Below are 14,269 nucleotides of genomic sequence, written 5' to 3' on the forward strand. Positions count from 1 at the left end.
AGCAAAAATAAGTTGCCCTTGGCCACGCAGGAGACTGAGTTTTGTGAGGGGTTGTCCTCCCAGTCTCTCTTCCTGTTGGGAACAGAAGTGTCCAGTAAGCCCACCCACATTCCACATGTCCTGTGGCCGCCTCCAGTGGTGAGTCTGTAAGGCCAGAGAAGCGAAGCTATGACCTTGCAAACGTGCACTTTAGGGTGTTAGCTGATGCGGAATCAGGAAGCCTGGAAGAGCTCTCGCATGAGGAATTGCAGAACTTCTTATGGGCATGAATTTGCACTTCCAGATGTGAAGGTTGCAGGCACCAGGCATTGCAGAGGAAGTGGGCAAACTCACCTTATAGAGAACTTAATTGGGGTTTGTAATTCGTATACACTTCTTACCCAGCAGAAACAGCTTACTGAACACCCCACGGGTGGCTGGATAATGTGCTAGCGACTGAAACCATCTCTGCGACTTAAGCTTCTCTGGTGCACAGCGCCCCACATGCTTCTCCAGAATCCCTTTTGGAGGGGCCAAGCAAGTCCAATATAGATATGTTTACACTGAAACCACCAGTTTTGTTTCTTAAATCGTTTGTAAACAGCAGTATTATCCTGGGACTTATTTCCTACAAAACTGTAAGATAAGGATAAAATCCCGTCCACCTGAATTGCTGAGAAACCTAAGTGGTGGGGTGACCAGCCAGAGCCCTGTGGAGTGGCAGACTCTGGGGAGTCAGTGAGACTCAGGGGGATCAGTGAGATTCTCGCAGCAATGTAAGGCATCCTCCTCATAGAAATGCGTTTCCAGGTTTTGCTGTATCCCCTGACCTGGCCTAGGAGGACAGAACAGCCCTGGGGGCCACGCCCCTCCCTGTCTCATCTGCCGCTTGCCCACCTTGGCTGTCCATGCACCCGTAGCTGTGACCATGGGCAGTGGCGCTAGCTTGGACTTCACCCTATTGGAGCGGGCAGGATGTCACACTGAGCTGATGTGAGATTGTTCATGCTGCTGCAGATCTTCGTGCTATTTGGGCTTCTAACAGCACAGAGGAGGATTCTGAAGTGAGAGATAAATTGGCTTCATGTAGGAGCAAGGGGGAAAGTGCTTTATTTTGCTAAGATTTTACTGAAAGACCAGTCCCTAAACGGCCCTTGCTTCAGCCACAGCTGCTGGGATGCCCTCGGGCCTCACCTGTCTTGTCTGCATGTCTTCTTGTTGCCGTGGGGGCAGTGGTGTCCCCGGAAACAGTCCAAGGCTCTGGGGTGGGGGATTTAAATTTTTTGGCTTCCCTCAGACCTCAGACCATGTGGGGTTTTTTGCTTGCTTGCTTTCTTGTTCATGGGCATTTGATTAAAAGTTTGTGTTTAAAGAGCTAAGCTTCACATCAGTTTTACTTATCAGTTTGGAAGACATTGAGATCTAAACACAGCTCTGCCCAAGACCTCTGCCAAGCAACCCCATCTGTCTGTCTGTCTGTCGAAGGGACGGGAAGGTGGAGAAACTGCAGGTACTGACCTGTCTTTAAGCCACTGAGGGCAGCCGTCCAGCGTCCTTGGGACCCCATGGCTCCAGCTGCTGACAGATGGGAAACGTCTGGCCTCCGTCACCCGGGTTGGCCGCAACAGGGATCTGTAATGGGGCAGAGGTGGGGGTGGATGAGAAAGTAGGAAGTGGATGTTGGGCAGCGAGGTGCGAATTGACGGCAGAGCCCAGCCCGACAGCACCTTTGATTGATGAAAGGACATTGTTAACAAGCCTTTAAAGTTTCTCATTAATGTTTTTTTTCGTTGAAAAAAAAGCCACCAGAAAAAAATTCCACATAGACAGTAATTAAGATGGATCCCGTACAGTATGGTATCAATGTTGGGAGCCTTTAGGAAGAAATTTCCACCCTCCTGTTAAAGACTTCTATTCGAGCTGCCATTTTCCCGGCTGTTGAGAGTCCCTGGCAGTGTGGGGACCTGGGCAGTGAGGCACGTTCTGCAGATGGGATGTGGTCAGCCTCACAGATAATGTTTCTGCCGTGGCCTGAGGATGCAGAGCAGAGCCCCTGAGCTTTGGTTGTCATGGACTCTGATGCAGTGCGGAGAGGAAGGGTGGAGAAGGATCTCATGGATCTGCTGCCATGGAGAAGCTGGAGTTCTTCTCAGCTCCGAGTGAGTCCCAAGGAGTGCGTCTGAGCAGAGTGCAGCTGGTGCCCATGGTCTCAGCAGAGATGCTCAAGCCCTAGGGCAAGGGGGCCGTCTCTTCTTGTTTCTACCCGGGGGCTGAGCCAGCCCCCCAGTTATACACACAGCACCACACACATGTACACCCAATAGTTCTTTCCAAGTCTGGAGTTACACGGCACTGCTGTTTGGACCCCGAACACCAGCGGAACACGTGCTTCCAGGTTGATTTGTTGACTCACATTAAGAAAATCCAGCTGGAGAAAGTATCAGGGTCCTAACGTTAAACAACATGTGATATTGTGCAAAAAGGATTGCTTTTGTGTGTTGTGATTGCCATGGCTACGAGAAGAAGTGGATGTGATACTTGGCCGGTGACGAGGAAGCATGTGTGGAGCATGGAATCGGGTCCTGAGAAAGCAGGCGGTCCTCAAAGGCAGCAGAATTGGCCCTGAGTCCCCTGCCCAAAGGCCGCTCCGCCCTGGGCCTTAGTGGGAAAGCTCTGCCCTCTAGGCTGGCCTCTGAGAGGGCTTCGGTTCTAGGTGGGGACCATCACCTTCCTGTCACTGCCCACTTTCTAACCAGACAAGGAGGGTGTCCATACCTGGCGCTAACCCAGGGTTTGGGGGACCGCCCTGCAGTCCCCATTGGACAGAGAAGGCTTCGTTTCTCAGCAACCCCAGGCTTTAATTCATTCCCACGATGTGTTTCTTTTGGGGGTAAAACAGTCCCCATGGAGAGTTAAATTTTAGGAAGCCATGAGATCCTTCCAGATGAAAGGCAAGGTGTAAGTGTATGATACTGAGCAAAAGCCCCAGTGCTCCCAGGTGTGGCAACGAGACGTCTGCACTCGCCGGGCACCATCCAGCTGGGGCGGGCGCTCCCTGGGACTGGCAGGTTTTCCAGGTGTGGCAACAAGACGTCTGCACTCACCAGGCACCATCCAGCCAGGGCAGGCGCTCCCTGGGACTGGCAGGTTCTCCAGGTGCCTCCTTCCTCTTGAGGCTTTGCTCACTGTGTTGATTTTCAGGAAGGGGAATTTTAAATGTCCCCTCTAATCCTGAAGAGAGTGAGCAGCATCTTTAAGAAGAGGCCTCACTGTCATCATTGCCACACTGGCCATAAACCAGAGACCCTGCTGGAGAAACCCTCTGCGGGCCTTGGAGGCCTCGCACATCCCAGTTATGGGCAGTGCAGCTGTCCTCTCCGGAGAAGATTCCTCTGCAATGGGAAAGCGTTTGTGAAATGACGCAGAGTTTACTTAATTGGTGTGAGCCTGAGCACACCCAGCACAACTGTGTCCTCTGTATACACCTGCTGGGTGCCAACACTGCTTGCAGGTGGTTTTGGGAAAGGTGCAGGCCTGGCTTCCGTATGGCACATGGTGGCTTTTCTAAGACAGGTCACATGTCCCGCGATGAGCAGTGGCCCTGGCCCCTTTTTCCTGTAGATTCCCAACACTGCTGGCAGACCCTTGAGGTTCCTTCCATCCCTCCAAGATGTGGCCTCCTGGGGGGGGGTCCTGCCAAGTCTTCATCTCCATTATTGCTCAGCATGGTGTAGCCTGATGTGGGAGGTGCCCAGGAGGGGAAGACATCCTGCCTTTCTCTGAAAGTCACCCCAGTGACCAAGAGGTAACTTGAAATCATGGGCACAAACACTCATAAATCATCATCACAGCCAAGCTGGCCCCCAGCCCCCTCCCAAGGGGTCTTCTGCTGGCACCACCACTACCTAGAAGGAGAGGTGGGTTGCCGAGTGGGCTGCTTTGGACTGGCTCCACTAGGGATAGGAGATACTTGCGAGGTCAGGAGCCGCGGCTGACCCTGGAACTGGGAGGGGAGCTGTTTTGTCATTGTCAAACCCAGTATCTGCCATGTGAAGCTCCCTGCCCCCCCCCCCCCTTTGCAATTCAAACCTCATCTGGGCAGGCATCCCTGAAATGCACCTTTCCCAGAAGTCTTGCTATTTCCAGAACTTAAGCATTCTCATTCAGGGAGCCTTCTCCTAAGTCACCATTCTGGAGTGCTTTCTTGGGAAAAAGCCTTTCATGGACTCTGCATGGTGGCCCTGGGGACTGGCACTCACCTCCCCTGAGCCACTCACTGGAGACAGCAGAGTAGCCCGACTGAGGGCTCCTCCCACCTGACCAGATGGGCCATCCACCAGCGCACCCAAGGCTGGACTCCAGTCTTCAGGGAGCCTCGGGTCCAGGTGAGTACATGGAAGAGAATCCCTGAGCCAGACCTGGGACGTTCTGGAACATTCTGGAGCCAGCTCTCCTGCAAGAGCTGTGGGCTGGGAGTTGGCACTACCAGTTCCATGGAGAAGTTGGCCTGGTGGTAGCTGTGGCGCTCTGGAGCTCCCAAGGGTCTGCACACCAGTGCACAGACTGTTCTCTCCTTGCTGACGTGTGAAGCAGACCCTTGGGACAGAAGGACCCTGTGCTCCCCCACCGCCTAGGCCGGGATCTCATCAGAAGGCCCCACTCCAGGGTGTCGCTGTCAGCTTTCTGGGTCCCCAGCAGGCTTGGATCCTTCCCCTACAGCCACAGAGGGTGGGCCTTTCTCACCCATAGGAGCCTTGGCGGCCAGTGTTCCCACCATGTGAGGTTCCCCAGGGCACTAACTCCCCCGCCCTTTGGCTGCTGTTCTCCAGCTGTGCAGGAATGGAGAGCAGCCCTGCTCCACACCAGCAGTGGCCAGAGGCTTTCTAGCCACCTGATCAGGAAGCCCACAGCCCTGTCTTGACTCTAGGTTAGCCGAACATAAGACCACTGTGGAACACTGGCTGCTTCCACCTCCCCGTCCCCCCAGGCGGCCACACCCAGCACATGGTCTGCAGAGGCCACAGTGAGCTGAACTGGGGGAGCAGGGGCTTGAGGAACTGTGGAGAGAAGCCCCTTTCCCAAAGAACCTGCACAGTGAGCATGCTCCCGGGGCCCCCACAAGGCCACTGGAAGAGACAGCCGGGCTCTGGCCACCCCAGATCTGCAGGGGTCACTGCCTTCACCCTGATGTGGAAGCGCGGCTCACAGAGCTCACGGAGCAGGGAACAGGCAGCAGCCATGGAACCCCAGTCCCTGGGCTCCCGTGTGCACTGAGAGCCTGGCAGGGTGGGTGGTGGGAGAAAGTACCCAGGGGTGATAGGGGAGGGGGACGGAGGCATCAGGCCAGCTGTGATGTCCCGGCCAGGGCACTGGACCCAGTCCAGGGCTTTGCAGGCTTCCGGATACCCTGTGTGGCTGGATTTTAGGCCAGGACTGTGACCTGTGATAGCAAGTCCAGAGTATCTGAGGACATCCAATCCCAGAATCTTCCTCATCCAGGGATATCAGGCCTGAGTGACCATGCCCAGAAGCCAGAGAGAATCCTGGTGTCTGTAGCCCTGCCTGTGTCAGGCGCTTTCCCAAGGCACACTTGGGCCTCCCAGGAATGCCCTTCAGCTGCAGGGATGTAGCCCTGGACAGCATGCACAGGGTAAATCCAGAATGTTCAGGCAGGTAAAAAGAAGGGCCATGGCCACGTCAGCTGCTGGTGCTCACAGACATCCCTCTAATAAACTGTGACAATGAGGACGGCAGATGAGAAGTAGGATGTTGTGGTTCGGGCCTGGGAGAGGTCGAGGCTGGTGGCCCCACAGATGGGCTGGTTCTTCTCATCACCTTTTAATGATTGCGTCTGTGGGGTGAGCATGTTCCTCTCGACCTTCTACTGTGGCCTCCTCTGGACCAAAGCCTGAAGTGGGCTGGGCCTCCTCCCGTTAGGCCTCCTGCCGGGACCCGCCTTGCTTCTAAGATGGAGAGACATCTTCCCCTGACTCAGGAGAGCCAGGTCCTGCCACTAGGAGGGGAGGCCACTGCATGGAGCCAGGTCCTGCCACTCGGAGTGGGGTGGTAAATGTGGGCCTCCCTGAGCCGACCTGCCCAGGGAGGTCCTTGGTGTTCATGTCTTCAAAATGGCAATGGGGGAGCTTGCCTCAAAAGCGTGCTGGAAGTAGCAAGAGACTTCAAAGATCTTTGAAAACTTTACAAGGCGCAAAAAAATACAGTGATCACAAAAAACTCTCCAAGGCACATGCAAAGAAGTATGGCCAAGGGTATCACCAAAGTTGTGTTATGCAAAGAAATGGGATCAACCCAGTGACCCAGCAATGAGGGACTGGATACATCAGCTGGAAACATGCAGTAGAACGGATGTGACCTCAGCCTGTTTGTCTTCTCACAGGAAGAGGCCCCTCCCTGCGGAGTGGTAAGGGAGAAGAGTTGATGCAAGACGACACATAAGGCATGTGTCCAGGTGTGATGCTCAGAAACAGGCCAGAGCTTATCACCCGTCTCTGGGTGAGGGGATTACAAGTAATTTCCCTCCTTTATACCTAGCTATGCAGGTGTGTGTATACAAACACACACACACACACATACTGTACACATTACCTAAGGAGGGAGGAACAAAGGAAGGAAGGAAGGAATCTCAGGGTTTTTTAATGCAGCCAATAACATATATGAAGGTTTCTAAAATTTGCTTTTCATTTCCATTTTTATTTTAGATTCAGGGGAGGCATCTGCAGGTTTATTACAAGGGTGTACGGCATGATGCCGAAGTTTGGGCTTCTATCGATCCTGTCACCCAGATAGTGAACGTCTGTATCCAATAAGAAGTTTTTCAGCCCTTACCTCCTCTTCCCTCCCTTTGGAGTCCCCAAAGTTCCCATTTTTATGTCTGTGTGTACCCAAGACTTAGCTCCCACTTATAAGTGGGAACATGTAGTATTTGGATTTCTGTTCTTGCATTAATTTGCTTAGGATCATGGACTTCAGCTGCCTCCATGTTGCTGCAAAGGACGTGGTTTTGTTCTTTTTTATGGCTGCATAGTATTCCATGGTATGTACATACCAAATTTTCTTTATCCAGTCCACTGTTGATGGACACCTAGGTTTATTCCATGTCTTTTCTATTGTGAATAGTGCCACAGGGAGCGTAGGGGTGCATGTGTCTTTTCAGTTGAACACTTTATTTTCCTTTGAGTAGATACCCAGTGACAGGATTGCTGCATTGAATGGTAGTTCTGTTTTAAGTTCTCGGAGAAATCTCCAAACTGCTTCCCACAGGGGCTGAAACAATTTGCGAGGAATCTCTATTTTTCAAAACGAAAGCTCAAGTGAGAAGAAGCAGCAGACCCCCTCCACACAGCACAGACCCCCAGGACCCACATGAGGAACACAGTTCTCTATTTGAAGAGAACACTTCCCAAGGAGGTTTATAAGAAGAAATACCTGTTCGTGTTCATTTACTTTCTCAGGAAGACCCTGGGGTCTGAGGAGAAGTGGTCTTTGAAGTAGTCGGTTCATAAGTTATTGACCGAGGGTCTAGGGATGGAGGAAGCTGTGCCTGGCCAGCTCCGTGGCTGTGTTCTCCGGGGAAGAGTTATCATTTTGTTAAGACATTACTCTAAAGGATGCTTTTAAGGCAGTGTCCAGAATGTAGACAGAAACTACCATCTGCCCCCCAGAGAGTGAGCACCACCCAGGGTTGCAAAAGCGCTCTCAGGTGACACAAGAGCCTCTGTTCGTCTTATGACTTTTATGATTTCAAATGACCTGAGGTATGCGTGCATGACAGCAGATTTGTGGGGGCTGCAGAAACCCCTTGAGAAGAGAGGTATGTTGTCTCTGCACCTCCTGTACACAGGTTGTGTCGGGGGTTTCCTAACCTGGGGGGCGGAGGAGGTGGCCTTTGGTCTGAGTGTGTTCAGTGCATGCACATTACAACTTCATCATGTCTCTCCTTCCAGCAGCCCAGCTCAGGGGCCGTGCAGGAAGCCATGGAGGCATGGCCTTTCCCTCTAGCACCAGTGCCCTCCCATGGTCCAGGCTGCCCAGGGATGTACAGAACCGGACACCAGCACCTGGACCCTGAGGGGCAGCTGTGGGGCCAAGTGGACACGTGAAGGTTTTGCACCTGCCTGGAGAAAACACTCAGGGAATGGGGGAAGGAAAGTCGGTTTTTAAATTTCATTTTGACAGATTCTGCCTCGTTGTTGCTGCCATTGTTGTTTCTGTTGAGAAAGTGGCGGAAGGATTTAGAAGGACAGAGAGTGAGTTTGGTAGGGAATTCAGAGATCACCAGCCAGCCTCATTTACTCTTCTTTCTGAAAGCAGCACTGGGCGAGTGTTGCTCTAAAACCTTTGGCTGCAAGGGCCAGTCCCAGCCCTGTGAGAGCTGCCTGAGGTCCACACTTTCCCAGCCCCTTCTCAGCTTGTCTTCTGGGTGCCAGACACGCCGGGGCCAGATGCCGGGAACTCTGACAGCCCTGATCTGTGCTGGTTTCCTTTCCTGGGCCCCCACTGGAGCCTGTCCTAACTCAAGGCCTCCTCGTGGAGCTTCCTGAAACTGGGAGCACAGGAGTAGGAGGATCTTCAAGGCCAGGGAGATGGAAGTGCACACAGCAGAGACGCCATCTCACACTTGCAGAGGACAAGGTCAGCAGGTTTCAGAAGCCCCAGAGGAAATGGGGAAAGCCCAGACCGCAGGGCACCACGGCCACCATGCCACCTTCTAAAGTCGGCTCGATGAGGTCAGGAGGTGTTTCTCCTCTTATCCCTCAATGCTTTTTGTGAAAATGAAGCTTTCAGCCATGGAAGACGTGAAGCCCGTGGACACGCAGCCCTCGTCTGCTTCTGCAACAGTGGCTTGCCACGCTGCTGCTGTCTTCCAGTGGACGTGCAGGCCTGGCAGGAGCCTTTGGACACGGCACGTCTGCTGCCTCAGCCCCGCCTGCACACTGGGAATGCCAGCACCCATGTCCCTGGCTGGTGGTCCTCACAGTGCCCAGCAGCCCACAAGTAGCAGTGGGTGGTGGGGGAACGTAGACGGCCAATTTTCAGCCACTTAAAGGGAAAATCAACTGAAAAAATCAACAAAAAATTTTGTTGCAACACACTATACATAATTTCATGAGAAAATCAAGTTACACATAATACAAAGCGATTCAGAGTCCCCTGATAACACTGAGAAGACCTGAGCGTTGCATCCTCCAGCAGCTGCTAAATCCCTTCCTACCTCCTTAAAAGGGGAGCAACATCAAAACACTCTCCTTAGGCATCTGACTTCAGAACGCCAAGATGGTCGCCACGCTGCGTTTACCTAGGACCCAGCCAGTGCGGGCTGGTCTGAAGCCCAGCTCCTTCCCAGCGCAGGGCTGCACACTGCCTGCCACCCTCCGGTGTGGGCGTGAGTGCCTGTGTGTGGTTTACCTTGAGGGCTGTATGCTTTGACCACGATACTGCATGACCCAGTTCCCGAACATACGAACCAACGTCTGGGCCTCAGTGTGACTTAACACCAAGGGCCCAAGATGGCACCGGGGGCATCGGCACTGAATTCGAGCATGTGGTTGAAAAAGCCGAGCGTGGGTTCTGCTTAGCTGCTGGAGGGAGGTGGCCGGCTCTTGCACGGTCTCCAGGCCGGGAGGACTCCAGCCAAGCTGAAAACACTCACTTATTTGAAGCTTCTGCTGCTTTGAGACACAGAATGACACATCTAAATATTACAGCACCAAGAGGTATGTAGCTGCCTGTACTTTTCCAAGCAAATATCTGACTGCCGTGCTAGGAAGCAATGTGACAGGTATTCTGTAGTTTCAAGCAAATTGGTCTCAGATGTAGATGAACAGATTTTCAAAAGGAAAGGATGGAAGTTTGTCATGTGCTGGGCCTCAGCCTGCCGGGTGCTGCGAGTTCATTCGTTCCTGGCTAAGGATGGAAGGCACCATCTCCTTCCCCTCTCTCTTCTCCTCTACCCCTCCCTCCTCCAGGAAGGCTCCCCAGAAACTCCATTTCCTGAGCAGGTCCCCCAGCTTGCCTCCGCCGGCGTGGACTTCCATCACGCAGGTTCTGACCCCAGGCTGCAGTGGAGCTCTCGTGGCCTTCAGGTTTCAGTGCTCAGAGAGACAGTGCCACATTTGGGCCATGCCTTTGCAGAAGCCCCACAGGTTGGGAACCTTTGGCCCATTGCAGTGGGGAGTGGGGGATGGGGCAGTCATGCTTGGTTCAGGATCAGAGTCTAGCTCATCCACTTTACAGACAGTGTCTTGTGTGAGCTGTATAACCTCTCCATGCCTTGGTTTCTGTAGTGGATCGAATGGGGGCCCTCACAGAGAGAAATCTACATTAGATCCCTGGAACCCATGAATGTGATCTTATTTGGAAAAAAGGCCTTACCAAATATGATTAAGTTAAGGAGCTCAAGATGAGATCATGCTGGATTATCCTGGTGGGTCCTAAATCCAATGACAATTGCCCTTATAATAGACAGAAAAGGGCTGGATGCAGTGGCTCACGCCTGTAATCCTAATACTTTGGGATGCCAAGGCAGGAGGATTACTTACAGCCAGGAGCTGAAACTAGTCTGGGCAGCTTAGCAAGACCTTGTCTCTTTAAAAAAGAATTTAAAGATTAGCCAGGCAGGTGGCACATACCTGTAGTCCCAACTACTCAGAAGGCTGAAGATGAAGGAGGATCACTTGAGCCCAGGTGGTCAAAGCTGCAGCGAGCTATGATCACACCACTGCACCCCAGCCTGGGCGACAGAGCAAAACCCTGTCTCCAAAAGAAGAGAGAAAAGGAGAAGACCCAGAGACAGTAGAGAAAGCCATGCAAAGACAGAGGCCAAGAAGGAAGTGATGGCAGCCACCAGCTGAGAGACACCTGGAGTCACCAGCAGCTGGAGGAAAGGAGGTTGCTCCCCTCATGCCTTTGGAGTCTGGACCCGCCAGCACCTCGATTACAAACTTCTGACCTCCAGAACCATAGGAGAAGATGTTTCTGCTGCTTTCATCCCCCCGGTTGGTGGGATTTGTTGTGGCAGGCCCAGGAGCTCCTGCAGCCACCTCACCTGCAGAACAGGGACAGCAGCGGCCGCCCTCACGAGGCCATGCCCAGGTCGCAGTGAAGGCAACCTGGCTTCCTGGCACGTGCTGAGTGCTCAGATAGTGGTGGTGGCTTCAGGTCAGATTTTTGCATCAGACAAGTCCAGGTTCCAGTCCCTAATTCCTGGCTGTGGGACCCACCAGGGATGTATTTGCTCTCAAAACCCACAGCCGCCTCACCGGAGGAAAAGCAGTCAAGTGTCCACCCTGCGGGTCTTCTTCAGCGTTTAATAGAAAGTTCTTTCTGTTGCCTGTGCAACGTGCCTGTCATTTTGCATGACGGGTAATGCCCAGACCGCTGACTTCAGTACCCTAGGCTGTCCCTGAAGGGTGGGTAATTCATGTGGCCTCTTTTCTGGGTGGAAAGCTGTTGAAAATGGAGGTTCGTGGGATTGTGGTGTACACCCGGCATGGATGTGTATCATCGCAACTGGGTCTTTGACAAACCTGTAAACGGGGTTGCAGCTTAAGGTGGCCACCCTGTGAGACTGTGCCCTATGCCAGGGACACTCAGAAGGGCCTCTCTGACAACAAATTCCAGGGGCATTTATAAGCCACATTTTTAAAAGCAGCAACAAATAAAGATTCCCGAAGCCCACTTCCCCCACCGGCTAGGACTGCCTCTGATGTCCACAACAACATTCACAGCTAAGCTTGGTCACTGGGGACATGTCTTTGCTCAAAAACAGCAAGGTACATTTTTAATACTAATGACATCAAAACGAACCTTAAAGCCACTATAAATAAAGCATTGTAAGGCCAATGCAACAACAGACATAAGCAAATCAGCGGAGCCAACTGGCCCATCCAGAAACAGCCACGGGTCTGTGGAATCTCAGGATGTCATCACAGGGCATTTCAGTTCAGTGGGGAAAGGAGTCATTTAATACATGGTGTCAGGACAAACTGGCCAAGCTATTTGGAAATAACGCAATTCCAGAAACCTTAGGGTTCTAAACATTTGTTAAACTGTGTTTTAATTGTTATTGTATCAGCTGAAAATATGATAAACTTGCATCCGTATCTGTATTTGCAGGAAGCGTCTGAGAACACGGCAAGAACTCAGAAGCCATAAAGGAGAACGTTGACTTGCCTGACCTCATGAACCTGTTGGAAACAGAAGACAAATGGTACCCTAGGAGAAACCATTGGCAATGTGTAAGACAGAAAGATTGTGTCCACAATATATAAAAAATTTCTGCAAATCAATAAGGAAAACGCAAACCACCCAGAAGATAGATGAGCAAGAAATATAGACAGGCACTTCGTAAAGGGAAACATACAAGCAGCAGCTGGAAGCCTCTAGAAAGAGCAGCAGAAGGAGCCAGTGAGCTTGAGAGTGATCTCTGGAGTGACCTCCAAGAGACCTCCCACCTCACGAGTGATCGTAGCATGACAAATTAAAGCAGGAGACAGCATTTTGTTGTGATCTGGGTGAAAAATGAAAATGATGTGTAATTCTTTGTCCACAGTGTAGAGAAGGGGCAGGCATTCACTGTTGGTAGTAATGTTGGCATGTTTTTGGAGGGTAGTGAGGCAGTATTTATTAAAATGGTAAATGCCTATGCTGTTTGACCAAACAATTCCACTTTTAGGAATCTATTCTACAGAGCTATTTCCATGAGTATTTAAGGCTGTAGCTACAAGGATACACGTGGCACCATCGCTTCTAACAACAACAAATGGGGAGCAGCATAAATGTCCCATGGGCATGGGGTTGGCTGGATACATCCCAGTAAATATGTACACACAACACAGAACAGTTCTGCTGTTAAACGCAGTAGAGTAGACCTCTATTTACTGACATGGGAGGGTAGTCATGACTCACTGCTGAGTGAGAAAGACATATAAGAAAACATCAGACTGGGCACGGTGGCTCACACCTGTAATCCCAGCACTTTGGGAGGCCGAGGTGGGCAGATCACAAGGTCAGGAGATCGAGACCATCCTGGCTAACATGGTGAAACCCTGTCTCTACTAAAAGTACACAAAAAAAGTAGGCGTGGCAGCAGGCACCTGTAGTCCCAGCTGCTGGGGAGGCTGAGGCAGGAGAATGGCATGAACCCAGGAGTTAGAGCTTGCAGTGAGCCAAGATCGCACCACTGCACTCCAGCCTGGGTGACAAGGCGAGATTCTGTCTTAAAAAAAAAAAAGAAAATCAGGTACGATCAGTGGTGTTTTATTAAACAAAATTTTTAAATTGTGCTTACAGACATAAAATTGTGGAAGAGAGATCATCAAATTCTTTGCAGGAAAGCATCTTAGTGGAAGTTGGAGTGTTGGAGAGAGTTGCTTTGGTTGTGTGTCTATGTGTGAGTGAGTTGGGGAGAATTACTTTGGTGTGCGGACCCAAGTGTGAGTGAGTCACGGAGAGTCACTTTGGTGTGTGGGCCTGTGACTGAGTTGGGAAGAATTGCTTTGACTTTGTGTCTGTGTGTGAGTGTGTCTGTGAGTGTGTGTGTGACTGTGTCTGTGTGTGAGAGTGTGTGTGTGTGTCTGTGTGTGACTGTGTGTGTGTGTGACTGTGTGTGTGTCTGTGAGTGTGACTGTGTGTGTGACTGTGTGTGTGTGTGACTGTGTGTGTCTGTGACTGTGTGTGTGACTGTGTGTGTCTGTGTGTGACTGTGTGTGTGACTGTGAGTGTGTCTGTGTGTGTGTGTGACTGTGTGACTGTGTGTGTGTCTGTGTGTGACTGTGTCTGTGTGTGTGTGTCTGTGACTGTATGTGTGTCTGTGTGTGACTGTGTGTGTGTGTGTCTGTGTGTGTGTGACTGTGTGTATCTGTGTGTGACTGTGTCTGTGTGTGTGTGACTGTGTGTGTCTGTGTGTGTGTGTCTGTGTGTGAGTGTGTCTGTGACTGTGTGTGTGAGTCTGTGTGTGACTGTGTGTATGTCTGTGTGTGTGACTGTGTGTGTCTGAGTGTGTCTGTGTGTGACTGTGTGTGTGTCTGTGTGTGTGTGTCTGTGTGTGACTGTGTCTGTGTGTGTGTGTGACTGTGTGTCTGTGTGTGACTGTGTGACTGTGTGTGTGTGTCTGTGAGTGTGTCTGTGTGTGACTGTGTGTGACTGTGTCTGTGTGTGTGTCTGTGTGTGACTGTGTCTGTGTGTGAGTGTGTCTGTGTGTGTGTGTGTGACTGTGTGTGTGTGTCTGTGTGTGACTGTGTGTGTGTGTGTGTGTGTGTGTGTGTGTGTG

Source organism: Rhinopithecus bieti, unplaced genomic scaffold (genome assembly GCF_001698545.2).
Source record: "Rhinopithecus bieti isolate Rb0 unplaced genomic scaffold, ASM169854v2 scaffold_9877, whole genome shotgun sequence".
Classification (NCBI taxonomy): domain Eukaryota; kingdom Metazoa; phylum Chordata; class Mammalia; order Primates; family Cercopithecidae; genus Rhinopithecus; species Rhinopithecus bieti.